This window comes from Bidens hawaiensis, unplaced genomic scaffold, assembly GCF_021521415.1.
Source record: "Bidens hawaiensis isolate Kalapana, Puna unplaced genomic scaffold, B.hawaiensis_p1.1 tig00030217_1, whole genome shotgun sequence".
Classification (NCBI taxonomy): domain Eukaryota; kingdom Viridiplantae; phylum Streptophyta; class Magnoliopsida; order Asterales; family Asteraceae; genus Bidens; species Bidens hawaiensis.
Window position 1 is genome coordinate 21116 of NW_027505173.1, and position 12703 is coordinate 33818.

Below are 12703 nucleotides of genomic sequence, written 5' to 3' on the forward strand. Positions count from 1 at the left end.
GTGACACGCGGCCTGTCATATTGCGCCACGTGTCGACACGGTGTTAACACGTGTCCGGTGACTCACCAACCCCATCACGCTACGCGATGGGTTTAATTGTTATCCAGTCGCGTACCGCGACGGGAGAAGATTTTCATAATTTACAATTCTGGTCCTTGTACTTTCTAAGTTAGTATATTTAAACCAAAATTGAGAGGGTTCAGGATGTGGTGTTACAAGTTAGAATACTAATGAGTGAATGAATACCTCATGCAGGTTGACAAGGTATTTATAGCCGAAGGATGTAGGAAGGTGACTGGGCCAGCTGTCCTCTTCTAGAAGATCTTGATAACTGCCTGGACGCGTGTCCTCTTATGATAGGTTGAGCTATACGTACCATGTGCATGGGTATAACAACCTGGACACGCGTCATCTAATGATAGGACGAATTGCACCCTGGCCATGTGCACGGTTATAACAAACTGGCCAGGTGTCCTTCTTTCATTGGTGGGCAAGTCACGTACTCCTCAAGCAATACTAGTGGACGTTCTTCTAGAGTGTAGTTAGTTGTTGACAGTTGTCCCATTGGCATTGCCTTCTGATTATTTTGGCGGACAGATGTCCCGTCCTGCGGATGACCTCTGAGGGTGCCAGGATGCTTCCGCACGTGTTACGAGGATGTTCTTCCTTTCCCAGGATATGCGGGTGATCCGAATGTCCCGCGAGTGATACATGAGAGGTTCCTTAATGACCCGCGGGTGGTACTTAATGGTATTTGGGTCTTTTTGGTACCCTACCTCTATAAGTCCCCCCAGTCCAGTGTTTCTTCCGTGTGAAGTCTTTATGCGGGTGAAATTCTGGGCTTAATGTATTTCGGGGGTTTTTGGATTTTGAAGTTAGGTAGAAAATATCTTCTGTTGGTATAGATAATCATGAAAAACAAGTTGACCACTCGCAGGCGCGTGAACAGATGATAGGACGTTTATGCCGGCTATCACTGTACCCGACTGCGCTGCTTTTCTCTTTTTCGAATTTCCCGCGTGACGTGGCGATTGGTGATTAGGCGATGAGTTTCTCTCTCCACTGTTCATATCCTATCGCATTAATTGCGATGGGTATAAAAGGGAGAGAAATCTTTTAATCGAAGTTTTATCGCCTTTATTTTCTAATTACCTTCTTTGCTTTCTTTCTGATAAAGCATTGAACTTTCTCATATATCCTTTTACCAAATTCTTCTACGATGTCAAACGTTCAAACTGAAGTTGACGAGATAGAAATTTCATGGGACTATTCAAGATACGAGAGACTGCTAGAGACGTATGGCATTCCACCGGAGTGGGAGCCGGAGTTTCCTTCTCCGGGCTCTATAGCCAGTTTATCTCCTCCTGGTAAAATGGTTGTTTATGCTGATTACTTCGTATGTGGGAACTTTCGTCTTCCCTTAATGAAATTCTTTGTGAAGGTATTAACTGCCTACGGGGTTCATTTATCCCAGTTACACCCACGTACTGTAATGTGAATTCACCATTACGAATTTGTATGTATAGCACGTGACCTGGTGCCGCATGTTGATCGTTTTCCGGTTTTCTACCGTCTTGCCATCCGTGATGGTTGTTACACCTGTCAAGGATTTTCCGACGAAAGTATTGGGTACGAGGTTGAGAAGGTGTCCGCCGAATGGCGTAGTAAATTTTTTTGGATTTCTGAGGACGTGGTGCTTGTTACCATGATCCGTCGTCCTGTTAATTCTCATCTTCCGGATGTTGTTACGGCTGCCCATGAAGGACGCGATTGGTTTCGCACTCTAATGGCGGAACCAACACTAATGCGGGCACTACCTGAGGAAGCCCTGGTGTGGGCAGGCATGAGCCGTTTATGGGCCTCGGAGTTTATGGAGCCCATCTTCATTGACTTACATGTACGTAAGTTACCCCTACTGTTCTTTCTTCTTCTTTGAAGTTTTTTATGATTAAATTCTTATCTTTTCAGGTCGAGGTTCTTTGCTCAATGCCCTTTTTGAGGATAGGGGTTGTGTCCGATATAGCATTCGGGATGCAGGGGACCAACCTATTCTTAAGAAAACCAAGTCTCGTTTCCTTTTTCCAAAGAAGGTGCGAGTTGAGCCTATTGTCTCGGACGCCACCTTTGAGACAAGTGCGTATGTTCTAAACCCTCATCCGCTTAATGCTGTTACTTCTGATGGGACGATTGCCACTTTATTATCGAGTGATGATGATGGCGATGCCTCTGATTTTTCCACCTCTCAAGTGGAAAGGGGGTCTGATGACGATGTCCCTGAATCTTCTTTTGTCTCCCATTTATTGGCAGAATTGGAGAAGAAAAGAGCTTTCTCGGCCCTTCAGGCGAGTCACGCGAATGCAAAAGCTGCGGACACTGAGGCGGGACCTTCGAAGAAAAAACGAAAAACTCGACGTCCCAAGAAGCCATAGTACAATCTTGATGATCGCATTGATACGATAGAAGGTATATACTACTTTTGAAATACTTTACTATTTTGGGTTGTTTAACTAAGTGAAGCTTTTTGTGCAGATCCACTGATCTTACCAGAAGATGTATCTGAGAGGTTGCCTACTCCAACTCCTCAAATGGAAAGGCAACCATCTCCTCTTCTAGAAAGGGAAGTGGAAGACCAGCCTTCTTCTCCTCCAAGTAATATTAACGTGGAAGATCAACCGACCTCTCCTCCGATTGATACTTCAGCAGAGGAACCCAACAACCAGTCTGGGACTGATAATCGTTTTGACTATCTGTTCCAGGCTGCGGGTGGTACTGGTTTCCAGGAAGACAACCCTGCTGCGGATGTGGAGGGTCACGGGATTAACGAGTCTCCTCCTCGTCCTCCTCCACAACAATCATCTTCTTTCCCGGTTCGCCTCGAACCATCAGGTTCCCGCTATTATGGGGACCCTAAACTGGGAGATAAGCATGATATGTTTGTCCCTCCATGGGACATTACCAATGGGTCTCGGTTTACTGACTCCGAGACCTGCATGAGTTTTGTTAAGCATTGTACGCCACCTGCAGAGATGGCATATCAACGTGACCTCTCCCGCCACGACCTTCATACGAATGTAGCTTATCATCTGGCTAACGCTTTAGCTGGTAGTCAGGAGGTTTTATGTGAGTGGCGTACTCTAGGCGGTAAAGTGGGAGAAGCTCGTCGAGCCGCCGAGGCCGCGAAGAAAGAAGCTGAGGAGCACCACGTTGCGGCCCATACTGCTAAATGGAAGCAGGCTGACGCGGAGAACGCTCTCAAGAGTGAGCAGGATCGCAATGTTGCCGCTGCTCGTCGATGGAAGGAAGCTTGTGAAAAGCAAAACTCCCTTCTTGAGGCTGCTCGGGCAAAGGCTCAAAAGGAAAGAGATGACTTGGCCCGGGCTCAGGAAGCAAACTCGGCCTTGGAAAATCAAGTGATTCTTCAAGGCACTCGAATCCAAGAGCTTGAGGCGGAGCTAAAGCTACAGAGGGAGAAAACTGAGCTTAAAGACAAAAGTGCCATTGAGGTCCAAGCTGCTTATGACTCCCTCCTGCAAGCTCATAAGGAAACAGCCGCAAGATCTCAAGCGCTCCAGGCGCGAGCTGAACACGCGGAGCAGGACTGTCAGTGGTTCCTCACTCGGGGAGTTGATGCTGTAAGTTTTTTCCTCTTGAATGTTCATTGCTTACTTCTCATTTTTGATATTGAAAACTTGTATTTTTATTCTGACAGGTCGTCCGCCATATCAAGGGAAGTAAGGAGCTTACTGATAGCTTTGCCAATCTAATGACTGCCTCTTCTTCACTTGGGCGCGTAATGGGATTTCATGAGGGGATGAATTATGCTCAAAGTAACCGCACATTTAAAGATCATCTGCTTCATGGCCTTGACGTCAAGCAAGAACGTGCTATACTGGTGAAAGAGCACGATGCCTTGGTCTTCCCTTTGAAAAATATGCTTCCGAAGTTTGCGTCCGCCGAAGATGGCGTGCAGCAACTGAGGTGTAAGGCCCCGTTACCGGTAGCCCTACTTTTGTGTTGGATTTACTCATAAACACAGTTCTAATATCAGAGTTAATTAAGAACATTCGCGGAATATAAAAACTTTAATAAAACATTTCATAACAATTCAAAACTTGTCTTAAACAACCAACTTGTCTTTCGAAAACTAAGTAATTAAAACATAACACGCCCTGAACCTTATGATGCCAGTCTCTTATTCAACGCCACGTGTCTCCTCAAGAGAGCTGCCTCATCCTACTCACCTGTGTGCATACTAAAAGTCAGCTACGCTGAGTGAGTTCTAGTTAATCATACATTATACAATACACACAAACTTATATTCTTTCATTCATACATTCATACTTTCATACTTTCTTTTGTGCTAACTTGCTTTCATATCTTACGTTATAAAGAGCATTACGCCCTACATTCCTCGAGTATTATTAGGGCTCGGTACCCTCCTTCCTCGAGTATTATTAGGGCTCGGTACCCTCCTTCCTCGAGTATTATTAGGGCTCGGTACCCTCTTCGTTACCATACAACCATACATCATACCTCGAGTATTATTAGGGCTCGGTACCCTTTTCGTAACCATACAACCATCCTTTCATTCTTTTATTAACTTTATCACGTTCATACAAATAAGCATACATATCATACTTACCTTATATATAGCGTTACAACGTGACAGTACGTGCAATATCCGAAGATCGTTCACGTACCATCAAGCAATCATTCAGACATTTCACATTATTCACATAAGGCATACACTTATCTCTTAGGATAAGCGTATTAACAAACATATTGAGTATGCACACAGCCCCGAAAACATAACACATAAATGGGGCTAGAAACTCACCTGAATGCGGTTACGTTCACCGTTAATCGTAATCCCTTTCTTTAGTTGTGCACGGCTGACTGTATAATAAGTACACGTATCAATTAACTATCACTACTCATATCATCTTTCTAGTCTTAGCTACTACCCACAACGAACGGGGGTCCGGGGGCAACGCCCATGGCAGCGGGGTCTAGGGGCGGTAGCCCCTAGCAGGGTCTAAGGGGCAGAGCCCCTGGCTGGGGTCGAGCTGCCAGGTCAGCTTGGAAAAATTTTATTTTCATTAACTGTCTTAACGCATTTCCTATTAGGATTTTAAGTTACTATTTTATTCACCTACTCATTCGTTAGCCCGATTCGGTACCTTAAAATGCATGTTAAGCGAACTTAACTTAAGCGAACTTAAGACTCGGCGAACTTAGAGTCCAGCGAACATATGGTTCAGAGAAGTTGATAAGGTAGGCGAACTTGCTTGTAGCGAACTTAACATCAAGCGAAGTTAGGTTGGCGAAGTTAGCCTTAAGCGAACATATGCCAGGCGAAGTTGTCAGGGGCGAACTTGGCTGGCGAACTTGCTTGCAAGCGAACTTGCTTGAAGGCGAAGTTGGCTTGTAGGCGAAGTTATTCAGCATTTACCTCTGTTCATTCGTAATCACCAGAATCACCCTCGTTTCATCGAGAAATTCTTGGATATGACGTTAACAAGTCCCGCGATCATTCCCATGGCCTTGTTCGGGTAAAACTTAGCCCGGAATGACGTAAAGTTTGGACCTTTATGGTAAAAACGTTCAATACAAGATTTACGGTTTATCCTATACGAACCGTATCTGTTTATGGGTTCATTGGATTCGTCCAAGCATCAAGTTCGTTACTTTACGTTTCGTTTAGAGACGATCTATTATAGTTTCAAGTTTCATGGCTAACCATCTATTAAAATATGAACTTTAAGATCGAAATCATACCTTTATGTTTTCGTTTTGGTTTCGGTTAGCTAGCTTATGAACTTTGGAACTTGTATAACTCTTGAATCACGTTTTCTTGCTCAGATTTCACCTCTCTCTCGCTCGGCCGCGTATGGTGTGTGTGTTTGGAGTGTGTAGAGATTAAGATGGAATGAAATGAGGTTTAGGGTTTTATGGTGGTTTAGGAGGATATTTATATTCCCCAAGGCCCATGGACCTAAAGCCCGTTACCCTTTAATCCATCATATTTAATCCCAATCCATGATCTTTTCTTTATTTAGCATAAATTAATTATTAACACTCGATAATTAAACGCAACTTTCTTTATTTAATACTAGAATCATTTTAGGATGTTACATGAGGAGTTACTTAGGCGATTACCCTGAAGATGATTCCTCGGATGATACATCGCTGAAGGCTCCAGAAGGTGAAATGACCTCAAACCCTTAGGATAGGTTTAGGTGTTTCATGACTTGTAGTTTTTCTTTCCACGTTTGTAATATTTCTTTTGAATATTTAATGAGAAAGAGTTTTTTGTCTTTTGCGAATATCCAACTGTTTTAAAGAAAATACCTTGAGAAGGTATTTTTGAATTTTGCAAGTCGGATAACTTGTATGACGTGGCGGAGAGAGAAATTTCTGGTGACAACTAACAAGACGTGTATGACGTCTTTGACATTCTGTCTACAGTTTCTTGAGTCTCCCGCCTAACGTTTCAATCATCTGGCGGTCCGCAGTTTCTCTCTCCTCTGGCACACCATCAATCGCATTAATTGCGATGAGTATAAATATACCGCTTGAGATTTCATACAACTCTTATTGCTTTCAAACTTTTCTTCTTTCAAACCTTCAAGATATAAAACTTTCTGGGATTTCCTTCTCCTTCATATTAGATGGCAGGAGAAAAGAAAGGTACCCCCACCATTGGTGAAGTTATTGTAGGCCTTAAACAGAAGGATTTTGATGACGTTGTAAATGTCTACGGTCTGGCCCCTGAATGGGAGCCAGAATTTCCAGTCCACCGCCTAAGAAGATGGCTATATACATAGACCATTTTACGACCGGAAATTTCCAAATTCCGGTGACGAAATTCGTCCAGTCAATTTTGACGACTTATGGGATCCATTTATCCCAGGTCCATCCTTTTGGGATGTTAAGGATTCGGCACTTTGAATTCTGTTGTCAAGTTCGAAACTTCGAACCGTCCGTCGGCATGTTTGCCGTATTCTACAAAATGACCTTCCGCGATGGATGGTATAGTTTTGCTTCCACCGGGAAGAACGTTATAGGCACGGAATGGATCCGCAGCCTTCATGGCTGGAAGCCGAAGTTTTTCTGGATCTGGGAGGAGGTTACCCCGTTCCGGATGACCCGTCGGAAGGAGGAGGAGACCATGCCAGTGGTTCCGGCTTCTGCCCACGAGGGGCTTGCCTGGTTTACAGCCTTGACTACCACTCCAACTCCCATGCGCCCAATCCATGAAGGGGCAATGGTGAGTGCGAAGATGAGCCGTCTATGGCCATTTCCCTCTTTGGAACCTTACTACGAGCAGACTGACAAGAGTAAGTTTTTGGATTATTCCTTCTCTTGTTTTAATATACCTCAGATTTCTGACTATTATCATTATTTGTGCAGGTGAGGGTTCCGCCTTCATCACTTTGTTAGATCATGAGGGGGGAATGATGGTGCGCCACTCAATCAATGAAAGGGATGTGCCTTTTCTTGAGCGCACCCGCCCTAATTATGTGTTTCCCACCGCGTTTCGCTCGAAACCAATAGTTTCCGAGGCGATGTACGCCAAAGGTGATGACTATGTTGAAGAATGCATTCAAAAAGGTGAGGGCTTTCTACGACCTCGACCTGTGACTGCTATTACTTCTAGCGGGATGATTGTACTCTTTTCGTCCAGCGAAGAGTCATCATTTTGCGAAGAAAGTTTTACAGTAGATGTTAATATCGCTGTGGACTCGATTGCAGGTCTTACCTGCCATAGAGCCAACACTAGTCAGGCAGCGGATCAAGATGATATTGACACTGCTGCGGGAGGGGACCATCCCCAACTTGACGATGCCACTACTGAAGGTGGACATCCAGTTGCTGATGCGGATGTTTCAAAGGTGGCTGGCAAGCGCAAGGTGAATCCTGCCAAGGCCGCCCCTAAGAAGAAGTCTAAGAAGGCGAAGCCTTCTGCTTTGGAAACGCGTTTGGACCAACTTGACGTGGGCGATCCTTCTTTAGGTAATCAAAAGCTTTTTATTTGTTAACTGCTGTGAATTAGAATGTGTCTAACCCACTTTTAATGTTCTTCAGTGAACCTGGATAACCTTTATGAAGGTGTTACAGGTTTGAAGGGTTCAACTTCTCTTCCGCCACCGCCACCTCCTAACACCGCTAAGGATCCGGTTATTGTGGCGGATGATTCTCCTCAGAAAAATAAAGAGGTCGACAATACTGAACATGTCAGTATGTCACCTTCTTATAATGCTCATCACTTCAGGGATCAAGGAGACGTGAGCATGTTTCCTCACGCTCCTCAGACTTCTCCAGCTCCTCAGGAGGAAGATCCTACCCCGCACCAACCGCGTTGGTCCTTACGTCGGGATTCAACATTCCGTGACGTGGACCTATGTTTTGAATATTTGCGGGAGAGTCGTCCTCCCGGTGAGAGGGAGCGACGCCGCTGTAGTATTCACCAAGAATTATTGAACTCCAATTCTTATTATTTGGCGAATACTATTTCCACTAACCAGGAAATAACCAGGGACTTGTTGGCGATGAATGAGCAATGGGACGAGCTGGCGGCCTCTTCGTCTGAGGCCAAGGAGGAAGGTCTTAAAGCTATAAACGAGGCTCGAGAGGACCGCCAGGCTCTGGAGGTGGAGAAGGTTGCTCGATCCGCTGCCGAGGCTGCCAGGATTTCTCTCCATAAACAATTAGATGAACCAGCCAAATCAATGGATAAGCAACCCAAATTGGTGGAGGCTCTGTGAGCTGAATCGGCTGCCAAGGACAAACGTTTGTCTGACCTTAATGCCAAGAGCCGAGATCAAGCCTTAGAGTGTGCCGGTCATAAGATGGAGCTTGTTTGGGCCAAGGCGGATCAGAAATGGCTATTGGCGGAAGCGATCCCCAAGGTATGTACCTTTTTTTTGTTATAAATAATCTAAGTGTGTAGAGTTACTTATGCATAATTGTTTCAACAGGTCATCGCCGATGTTTGGGCGAGTGATGAGCTTGGGAACTGTGTTGCTGTTCTTCTGAAGGCATCCAAGCAAGCTGGCCGCCAACTGGGTTTCAAGGAAGGTTACCAGTTTGGTTCAACTTCCAGGATTCCTGAGGAGTATATTTTGGCTGGCCTACTGCCGTCCTTAAACAAAAGACAAAGGATTTTGATTCTTTGAAATATTTTTTGACGGAGCAGATATCCGAGCTTGCGGATAAGGAGGACAACATCAAGCAGCTAAAATCTCTTCTTGAACTTAACAAAGAAGATGAAGAAGAAGAAGAAGATGCGGGAGGCGAAGGTGCGGGACATAATGATGTCGCACCATAGATAGATTTTTCTTTTTCTTTGTAACTAAACTCTCCATGTCTTGTAATCCCTTTTGTATGAATAAAGAAGGTTTATTTTTATATCCGGTACACTTTGTTTATTTTTCATAATATAAGTGTTTGGAGGATCTTCTTTGTAGGCCAATAAAGGATTACATAACAATACAAGTCTTAAACGACTGAAATGAAAATTTCTATAAATGAGGCATAAGCCGAATTACAAGAGGTGAAATTACATAGGTTGTGAATATTTAATTAGGCACGCAGGCCAAAAGAAAAAACAAACTACATGTAGCGTTTCTTTAGTTGGGCCTCATTCCAAGTTCTAGGGATCTCAGTCCCATCCAACTTTTCTAACTTGTAGGCACCTTTAGATAAAACTTTCTGAATTTTATAGGGTCCTTCCCAAGTTGGGGCCAACTTGCCCGGAGGCTCTTGCCCGGAGGCTTCATTATTGTTGAAGACATAGTCTCCCGCATCAAACTCACATCTTTGGAACCGCGAGTTATAATACTTTTGCAACTGGCGTTTGTAATTGTGCTCGCGGATCGATGCTAGTTCTCTCCTCTCTTCGAGGAGGTCAAGGTTCATCCGGAGTTCATGATCATTGTCCTCAATGAGTAAAACTAAGGCGGATGGGATTTCAATCTCGGCTGGAATCATGGCCTCTGTGCCATAGGTTAGACTAAAGGGGGATTTAGAATTACTGGAATTCTTTTGGGTGCGAAAGGCCCATAGTACATGGGGCAATTCGTCGACCCAGCCCGTCCGTTTAGTCCCTAGTCTTGCTTTGATTCCTTCCTTGATCGTCCGGTTGGTTCTCTCAACCTGACCATTCGCTTGCGGGTGGGCTACAGAGGTGAAGATTTGTGAAATGTGTAACTCTTTTAACCATTCTCGTAGCCCACTGTCCGCGAACCGAGTTTCATTATCGCTAACGAGTTCCAGAGGAAGACCAAACCGACATATTATGAATTCCCACTGGAATTTCTTAGCACTTGCTGCTGTTATGGAAGCAACCGGTTTAGCTTCTACCCACTTTGTGAAGTAGTCGATGGCTACTATCAAGAATTTGACACGTCTGGGGGCTTCGGGGAAAGGTCCCATTATGTCAATCGCCCATTTCTGGAACGGCCAAGCCGAAGTGACTGGAACTAACTCGTTCTTTGGTCGTAGCGTGTTAGGAGCATGACGTTGGCATGAATCACACTTTCTGATTTCGTGCACAGCATCCACATGCATTCCTGGCCAATAATATCCGGCGTTCATTATCTTTGCTACGACCATGCGCGGGCCAGCGTGAAGACTACATATGCCTTCATGAACTTCGATAATTAGATAATTCGCGTCCTCGGCGTCCACACAACGAAGTAGTGGTCCGAGGAAGGAACGTCGGTATAGAACACCATCGTGTAACTGATAGTTCAAGGCTTTGTGTTTTATCTTCCGAGCCGCGGCTTTTCCTTCTGGGAGAGCTCCGGATGACAAGTATGCTGTAATGGGTGTCATCCAGGACTCTACTCCTGTTTGGATCACTAAAACTTGATTTTGCGGGACAAACGGGCGGTCCAATATTTCGATGCGGATATCTTTGGCAAAATGTTCGAAGTTTGTTGAAGCCAATTTGCTAAGAGCATCTGCTGATTTGTTCTCGCTTCTTTTTATGTGAATGACCTTGCACGAGGAGAACTGAAGCATCAAATCCTTCGCCTGTGATACATATGAAGCCATGATGTCATTCTTTGCTTCATATGTGCCGTTAATCTGCCCCGCAATTAACATGGAATCCACACGAGCTTCCAAATGTTTAACCCCAAGCTTAGCTTTTTGGCTATCCGTAAGCCTGGCAAAAAAGCTTCATATTCTGCCTCGTTGTTAGTACTCTTGAAGTCTAACTTTATGGCATATGTGAATTCATTGCCTTCGGGATTGACTAGCCTAAGGCCTGCGCCACATCCCTCACTGCTTGAAGCCCCGTCCGTGAACAAATACCAAATTTGTCCTTGTTCCGGAGGTGCTTGAGGTTGTTGCTCGATCCAACATTCTTTCTCTTTGTGTTGCGGGACTTCAGTGACGAAGTCCGCCAACACCTTCCCTTTGATTGCTGGTCTAGGTTTATACTCTATCGCGTGTTCACCTAGTTCGATGGCCTATTTGGCCAATCGCCCAAACAATTCCGGCTTGCTGAGGACGTTTTTGAGCTTGTATCCGGTTAAAACGTTGATGGGATGCCCCTGAAAGTATTTGCGGAGGCGTCGTGCTGCATAGACCAATGCTAAAACTAGTTTCTCTAGCATGGAATATCTAGTCTCCGGGTCTGACAGTGTTCTGCTGACATAATAGATCGGTGTTTGAACGTTTTTTCTATCCGTCAGAAGGACAGCCCCGATAGCAATGTCTGATCCTGACAAATACGTCGTTAAAGGTTCCCCCGCATAAGGTGCTGTCAACGTAGGCAATTCCAGCAAACATTTTTTAACCTCCAAGAAAGCTTGTTCCGCTTCCGCGGTCCATCTGAACTGTGCTTTTTTGAGGCAATTCTGTAGTGTTGATACAAAAGGATAAGACTTGGCTGCATGATTCGCCAAGAAACGATTCAAAGCAACCAATCGACCATTGAGTGTTTGAACTTCTTTGAGAGAGGAAGGAGAAGGCATGCGGGCTATAGCTTGGACTGTATCCGGATTAGCTTTGAAGCCTGCACCCGTGACAATTACTCCGAGGAATTTTCCTTCCTCCATCCCGAACGAACATTTAGCTGGATTCAGCTTCATGTTGATGCTCCTCAAGGTTTTGAATGTCTCTTTGATATCCCTCAACATATGGTCTTCCTCAACACTTTTTATCACAAGATCGTCTATATACACTTCCAAATTTCGACCAATTTGTCCTTTAAACCCTATATCCATCAACCATTGATATGTGGCACCCGCATTCTTCAATCTGAAAGGCATCATTTTTTAGCAAAAAGTACCTTGATCCGTGCGAAATGATGTTTTGTCTTCATCGCCCGCAGCCATCGGATCTGATGATAGCCTTTATAGGCATCCAGGAAACATTTGAACTTGAATGGTGCCAGAACATCAACTTTGAGATCTATTTCGGGCAAATGATAGCAATCCTTAGGACACGCCTTGTTAAGATCCTTGAAATCTATGCACATCCGCCACGTCCCGTTGCTTTTGGGAACGATAACCGGATTGGCGACCCAGGTTTGATACTGAATTGGTCGGATGATCCAGCCTGTAAGAGGTCCTGAACTTGCTTATTCATTGCTTTTGTTTGTTCCGGACCCATCTTATGCTGTTTTTGAACGATCGGTGTAAACATAGGGTTTACCCTCAGTTTGTGTTTCGCAATGCTCCGCGGGACA